Raw genomic sequence first — 8,481 nt, forward strand, 5'->3', positions numbered from 1 at the left:
CTCTTCAGATGCATGCTGGGTATCTGTACAGCACTTTGTGCCAACTACTGATGTAAAAAGGAATTTATAAAGTACATTTGATTGATTGATTACAGAAAGAGGCTGGTGAGGACCAGGGGCTGGAGGATGACACAGAGGGAGCTGAGACGATGCCTGTGGGGAAGCACCATCCTGGGCTTCTACTGCCTGGTATGTGCCCTGGTCCTAGGGCTCGACCACCTCATCTACTCTGTCCTGCAGACGTCTCTGAGCTGGGCACAGAACATTCCTGAGGTGAAAACTACCATGTCACTCCATGTGAAGGTTAGTATATTCAACAAAGACTTTTCTTTAATGAGTCGGACGTGAAGGATTTACTCCAGACATGACAGGCACCCCCCAAAAAAAGATGGAATATCGCGGAAGGAGATTGGGTGCCTTGTAAGGATCCGGTGACGAGTGGAAAATCTGCCGTTACTCATTGACTCAGTACTGGAACCCCGTGTATATATTATATATATATCGTTACTCATTGACTCAGTACTGGTACCCTGTGTATATATTATATATATATCGTTACTCATTGACTCAGTACTGGTACACTGTGTATATATTATATATATATCGTTACTCATTGACTCAGTACTGGTACCCCGTGTATATATTATATATATATCGTTACTCATTGACTCAGTACTGGAACCCCGTGTATATATTATATATATATATCGTTACTCATTGACTCAGTACTGGTACCCCGTGTATATATTATATATATATCGTTACTCATTGACTCAGTACTGGTACCCCGTGTATATATTATATATATATCGTTACTCATTGACTCAGTACTGGTACCCCGTGTATATATTATATATATATATCGTTACTCATTGACTCAGTACTGGTACCCCGTGTATATATTATATATATATATCGTTACTCATTGACTCAGTACTGGTACCCCGTGTATATATTATATATATATATCGTTACTCATTGACTCAGTACTGGTACCCCGTGTATATATTATATATATATATCGTTACTCATTGACTCAGTACTGGTACCCCGTGTATATATTATATAAATATCGTTACTCATTGACTCAGTACTGGTACCCCGTGTATATATTATATATATATCGTTACTCATTGACTCAGTACTGGTACCCCGTGTATACATTATACATATATATCGTTACTCATTGACTCAGTACTGGTACCCTGTGTATATATTATATATATATCGTTACTCATTGACTCAGTACTGGTACCCCGTGTATATATTATATATATATCGTTACTCATTGACTCAGTACTGGTACCCCGTGTATACATTATACATATATATCGTTACTCATTGACTCAGTACTGGTACCCTGTGTATATATTATATATATCGTTACTCATTGACTCAGTACTGGTACCCGTGTATATATTATATATATATCGTTACTCATTGACTCAGTACTGGTACCCTGTGTATATATTATATATATATATCGTTACTCATTGACTCAGTACTGGTACCCCGTGTATATATTATATATATATCGTTACTCATTGACTCAGTACTGGTACCCCGTGTATACATTATACATATATATCGTTACTCATTGACTCAGTACTGGTACCCTGTGTATATATTATAGATATATCGTTACTCATTGACTCAGTACTGGTACCCTCATTGACTGTATACCCCGTGTATAGATATATATTACATAGTACTGGTACCCCGTGTATATATATTATATATATATCGTTACTCATTGACTCAGTACTGGTACCCTGTGTATATATTATATATATATCGTTACTCATTGACTCAGTACTGGTACCCTGTGTATATATTATTTATATATCGTTACTCATTGACTCAGTTACTCGTTACTTGACTCAGTACTGGTACCCCGTGTATATATTATATATATATCGTTACTCATTGACTCAGTACTGGTACCCCGTGTATATATTATATATATATCGTTACTCATTGACTCAGTACTGGTACCCCGTGTATACATTATACATATATATCGTTACTCATTGACTCAGTACTGGTACCCTGTGTATATATTATAGATATATCGTTACTCATTGACTCAGTACTGGTACCCCGTGTATACATTATACATATATATCGTTACTCATTGACTCAGTACTGGTACCCTGTGTATATATTATAGATATATCGTTACTCATTGACTCAGTACTGGTACCCCGTGTATATATTATAGATATATCGTTACTCATTGACTCAGTACTGGTACCCCGTGTATACATTATACATATATATCGTTACTCATTGTGTATTTATTCCTTGTGTTATTATTTTCTTTTATTTCTTTATTTTCTCTCTGCATTGTTGGCAACATATAAGTAAGCATTTCCCTGTTAGTCTGCAGCTGTTGTTTACAAAGCATGTAACAAATACAATTTTATTTTATTTTGATATTCAATCACAACTTGAGAAATATAACAAAACCTTCAAGCAGACTAAGTCTTATGCCAGCCTCAATAAAAATCTCTAGGGACTGTACATTACCTGGTTACGATACCTGGTTACATTACCTGGTTACGTTACCTGGTTACGTTACCTGGTTACGTTACCTGGTTACATTACCTGGTTACATTACCTGGTTACGTTACCTGGTTACATTACCTGGTTACATTACCTGGTTACGTTACCTGGTTACATTACCTGGTTACATTACCTGGTTACGTTACCTGGTTACATTACCTAGTTACGTTACCTGGTTACGTTACCTGGTTAAGTTACCTGGTTAAGTTACCTGGTTACATTACCTGGTTACGTTACCTGGTTACGTTACCTGGTTAGATTACCTGGTTACGTTACCTGGTTAAGTTACCTGGTTAGATTACCTGGTTACGTTACCTGGTTACATTACCTGGTTACGTTACCTGGTTAGATTACCTGGTTACATTACCTGGTTACGTTACCTGGTTACATTACCTGGTTACGTTACCTGGTTACATTACCTGGTTACGTTACCTGGTTACGTTACCTGGTTACGTTACCTGGTTACGTTACCTGGTTACATTACCTGGTTACGTTACCTGGTTACGTTACCTGGTTACATTACCTGGTTACGTTACCTGGTTAGATTACCTGGTTACATTACCTGGTTACGTTACCTGGTTACATTACCTGGTTCGTTACCTGGTTACATTACCTGGTTACGTTACCTGGATTACGTTACCTGGTTCGTTACCTGGTTCACGTTACCTGGTTACATTACCTGGTTACGTTACCTGGTTACATTACCTGGTTACATTACCTGGTTACGTTACCTGGTTACATTACCTGGTTCGTTACCTGGTTACATTACCTGGTTACGTTACCTGGTTGCGTTACCTGGTTACATTACCTGGTTAAGTTACCTGGTTACGTTACCTGGTTAGATTACCTGGTTACGTTACCTGGCCACGTTACCTGGTTAGATTACCTGGTTACGTTACCTGGTTAGATTACCTGGTTACATTACCTGGTTACGTTACATGGTTACATTACCTGGTTACGTTACCTGGTTAGATTACCTGGTTACATTACCCACGTTACCTGGTTACATTACCTGGTTACGTTACCTGGTTACGTTACCTGGTTACACTACCTGGTTACATTACCTGGTTATGTTACCTGGTTACGTTACCTGGTTACGTTACCTGGTTATGTTACCTGGTTAGATTACCTGGTTACGTTACCTGGTTAGATTACCTGGTTACGTTACCTGGTTACACTACCTGGTTACATTACCTGGTTACGTTACCTGGTTACCCTACCTGGTTACATTACCTGGTTACGTTACCTGGTTACGTTACCTGGTTATGTTACCTGGTTACATTACCTGGTTACGTTACCTGGTTAGATTACCTGGTTACGTTACCTGGTTACACTACCTGGTTACATTACCTGGTTACGTTACCTGGTTACCCTACCTGGTTACATTACCTGGTTACGTTACCTGGTTACACTACCTGGTTAGATTACCTGGTTACATTACCTGGTTCCACTTCCTGGTTAGATTACCTGGTTACGTTACCTGGTTACACTTCCTGGTTAGATTACCTGGTTACATTACCCGGTTACATTACCCGGTTACATTACCCGGTTACATTACCTGGTTACGTTACCTGGTTACTTTACCCGGTTACATTACCCGGTTACGTTACCCAGTTCGTTACCCGGTTACGTTACCCGGTTACGTTACCTGGTTACGTTACCTGGTTACATTACCGGTTACATTACCCGGTTACATTACCGGTTACATTACCGGTTACATTACCCAGTTACATTACCTGGTTACATTACCCGGTTACATTACGGCTACATTACCGGTTACATTACCCGGTTACATTACCTGGTTATGTTACCCGTATCAACAGTATCAGCTGTATTACCATCCACAAAGCTCCGCCCTCTGTCTCTGTTTTTAGATTACAGCCCTAATCATTGGCTTTATCCGATTACCTGGTTACATTACCTGGTTCCACTTCCTGGTTAGATTACCTGGTTACGTTACCTGGTTACACTTCCTGGTTAGATTACCTGGTTACATTACCCGGTTACATTACCTGGTTACGTTACCTGGTTACTTTACCCGGTTACATTACCCGGTTACGTTACCCGGTTACGTTACCCGGTTACATTACCTGGTTATGTTACCTGGTTACGTTACCTGGTTACGTTACCTGGTTATGTTACCTGGTTAGATTACCTGGTTACGTTACCTGGTTAGATTACCTGGTTACGTTACCTGGTTACACTACCTGGTTACGTTACCTGGTTACATTACCTGGTTACGTTACCTGGTTACGTTACCTGGTTACATTACCTGGTTACGTTACCTGGTTAGATTACCTGGTTACATTACCTGGTTACGTTACCTGGTTACATTACCTGGTTACGTTACCTGGTTACATTACCTGGTTACGTTACCTGGTTACATTACCTGGTTACGTTACCTGGTTACGTTACCTGGTTACACTACCTGGTTACATTACCTGGTTATGTTACCTGGTTACGTTACCTGGTTACGTTACCTGGTTATGTTACCTGGTTAGATTACCTGGTTACGTTACCTGGTTAGATTACCTGGTTACGTTACCTGGTTACACTACCTGGTTACATTACCTGGTTACGTTACCTGGTTACCCTACCTGGTTACATTACCTGGTTACGTTACCTGGTTACATTACCTGGTTACGTTACCTGGTTACGTTACCTGGTTACACTACCTGGTTACATTACCTGGTTATGTTACCTGGTTACGTTACCTGATTCGTTACCTGGTTATGTTACCTGGTTAGATTACCTAGTTACGTTACCTGGTTAGATTACCTGGTTACGTTACCTGGTTACACTACCTGGTTACATTACCTGGATTACGTTACCTGGTTACCCTACCTGGTTACATTACCTGGTTACGTTACCTGGTTACGTTACCTGGTTATGTTACCTGGTTACATTACCTGGTTACGTTACCTGGTTAGATTACCTGGATTCACGTTACCTGGTTACACTACCTGGTTACATTACCTGGTTACGTTACCTGGTTACCCTACCTGGTTACATTACCTGGTTACGTTACCTGGTTACACTACCTGGTTAGATTACCTGGTTACATTACCTGGTTCCACTTCCTGGTTAGATTACCTGATTACGTTACCTGGTTACACTTCCTGGTTAGATTACCTGGTTACATTACCCGGTTACATTACCCGGTTACATTACCCGGTTACATTACCTGGTTCGTTACCTGGTTACTTTACCCGGTTACATTACCCCGTTACCGGTTACGTTACCCCACGTTACGTTACCTGGTTCGTTACCTGGTTACATTACCCGGTTACATTACCGGTTACATTACCGGTTACATTACCCAGTTACATTACCCAGTTACATTACCTGGTTACATTACCGGTTACATTACCCGGCTACATTACCGGTTACATTACCCGGTTACATTACCTGGTTATGTTACCCGTATCAACAGTATCAGCTGTATTACCATCCACAAAGCTCCGCCCTCTGTCTCTGTTTTTAGATTACAGCCCTAATCATTGGCTTTATCCGTGAACCTGTGGGAGAAATGAACAAAGAGTATCGCTACAAGATCCTGCTGTTGCCCCCAGACTGCGTGACCCCTGTCCCCCCAGACCCGTCTCTCCTCTCCACCACCGCAGCCCTCTTCCTCACCGCCCTGGTCATGATTCTGGGAGAGGTGAGAGGTGGTCCTGTGTAGCTCAGTAGTTAAGAGTTCGGCACTTTTGTTTGCTGCCACCCATTTGAAAACGTTGCTACTCTACGTAACGTTTGGATAAAAGCTTCTGCAAATGCCATGTATCATATTACGGTGTTATTATGTCAGGTGTTCTCCAGGAGAATCAGGAGGACGATCTGCTCGTCCTTCTACAGAGACAGAGAGGAGGAACGAGCCTTGTACCTGCGGGACAAGATTCTATTAAAGCTGGAGGATGAGGGAAATATTTCCTAGATCGATGTATGGAATTAGTATTTTTTTGGTTATTTCATGATGTCCATTCTTTAAATCAATCAATCATTGAATGAATCAATAATGTGATTATGATACAGGAAGTAAAATTGAAATCTACTTCATAGAAACTGGAAGGCGGATCAGACCATACACCTCGGGAACAAGATTCTACTGCAGACCAACGATGACTAGAAATGAACAAGATTCTACTGCAGACCAACGATGACTAGAAATGAACAAGATTCTACTGCAGACCAACGATGACTGGAAATGAACAAGATTCTACTGCAGACCTTGATGACTAGAAATGAACAAGATTCTACTGCAGACCAGCGATGACTAGAAATGAACAAGATTCTACTGCAGACCAAAGATGACTAGAAATGAACAAGATTCTACTGCAGACCAACGATGACTAGAAATGAACAAGATTCTACTGCAGACCAATGATGACTGGAAATGAACAAGATTCTACATGTACATTAATCAATCAATCATGTCAATAAAATAATTAACTTTAAATCTTATTAAAATCAGCATTACCTATCCATCTGACTTTGTTTTCAATGTAATCATAGGGAAGCACACTAACTGGAAATACCCTGTCTACCATTACACCAAAAAGTGTTGGTTATTTATCAAACATATTAATCACTACACCAAACAGCACCAGTTATTTATAAAACATAATGATTACATTGCAGGAGAAAATGATGACAGTTCAGGAACAAGGAGCATGTTTCAGAGGCTGCCTGTATATGGCCCTGTTGGGTCCCAGTTTATATCAAGCCTACTATATGGCCCTGTTGGGTCCCAGTTTATATCAAGCCTACTATATGGCCTGTTGGGTCCCAGTTTATATCAAGCCTACTATATGGCCCTGTTGGGTCCCAGTTTATATCAAGCCTACTATATGGCCCTGTTGGGTCCCAGTTTATATCAAGCCTACTATATGGCCCTGTTGGGTCCCAGTTTATATCAAGCCTACTATATGGCCCTGTTGGGTCCCAGTTTATATCAAGCCTACTATATGGCCCTGTTGGGTCCCAGTTTATATCAAGCCTACTATATGGCCCTGTTGGGTCCCAGTTTATATCAAGCCTACTATATGGCCCTGTTGGGTCCCAGGTTATATCAAGTCTACTATATGGCCCTGTTGGGTCCCAGTGTATATCAAGCCTACTATATGGCCCTGTTGGGTCCCAGTTTATATCAAGCCTACTATATGGCCCTGTTGGGTCCCAGTTTATATCAAGCCTACTATATGGCCCTGTTGGGTCCCAGTTTATATCAAGCCTACTATATGGCCCTGTTGGGTCCCAGGTTATATCAAGCCTACTATACCCTGTTGGGTCCCAGGTTATATCAAGCCTACTATATGGCCCTTTTGGGTCCCAGGTTATATCAAGCCTACTATATGGCCCTGTTGGGTCCCAGGTTATATCAAGCCTACTATATGGCCCTTTTGGGTCCCAGGTTATATCAAGCCTACTATGTGGCCCTGTTGGTTCCAGGTTATATCAAGCCTACTATATGGCCCTGTTGGGTCCCAGGTTATATCAAGCCTACTGTATGGCCCTGTTGGGTGACAAGTTATATAAAGCCTACTATGTGGCCCTGTTGGGTCCCAGTTTATATCAAGCCTACTATATGGCCCTGTTGGGTCCCAGGTTATATCAAGTCTACTATATGGCCCTGTTGGGTCCCAGTGTATATCAAGCCTACTATATGGCCCTGTTGGGTCCCAGTTTATATCAAGCCTACTATATGGCCCTGTTGGGTCCCAGTTTATATCAAGCCTACTATATGGCCCTGTTGGGTCCCAGTTTATATCAAGCCTACTATATGGCATGTTGGGTCCCAGTTTATATCAAGCCTACTATATGGTCCTGTTGGGTCCCAGTTTATAACAAGCCTACTATATGGCATGTTGGGTCCCAGTTTATATCAAGCCTACTATATGGCCCTGTTGGGTCCCAGGT

The 8,481-nt window shown here is 41.1% G+C and overlaps 1 long non-coding RNA gene across 1 annotated transcript; it reads left to right on the forward strand.

Moving 5' to 3' along the window:
- The first annotated feature begins 6,155 nt into the window (after positions 1 to 6,155).
- Positions 6,156 to 6,784, forward strand: LOC135536289 (uncharacterized). Its single transcript, XR_010454967.1, has 3 exons — positions 6,156 to 6,226; positions 6,374 to 6,505; positions 6,625 to 6,784. It is a non-coding gene; the product is annotated as an uncharacterized LOC135536289 (long non-coding RNA).
- The last annotated feature ends 1,697 nt before the right edge of the window (positions 6,785 to 8,481 follow it).

This window comes from Oncorhynchus masou, unplaced genomic scaffold (assembly GCF_036934945.1).
Source record: "Oncorhynchus masou masou isolate Uvic2021 unplaced genomic scaffold, UVic_Omas_1.1 unplaced_scaffold_591, whole genome shotgun sequence".
NCBI lineage: Eukaryota > Metazoa > Chordata > Actinopteri > Salmoniformes > Salmonidae > Oncorhynchus > Oncorhynchus masou.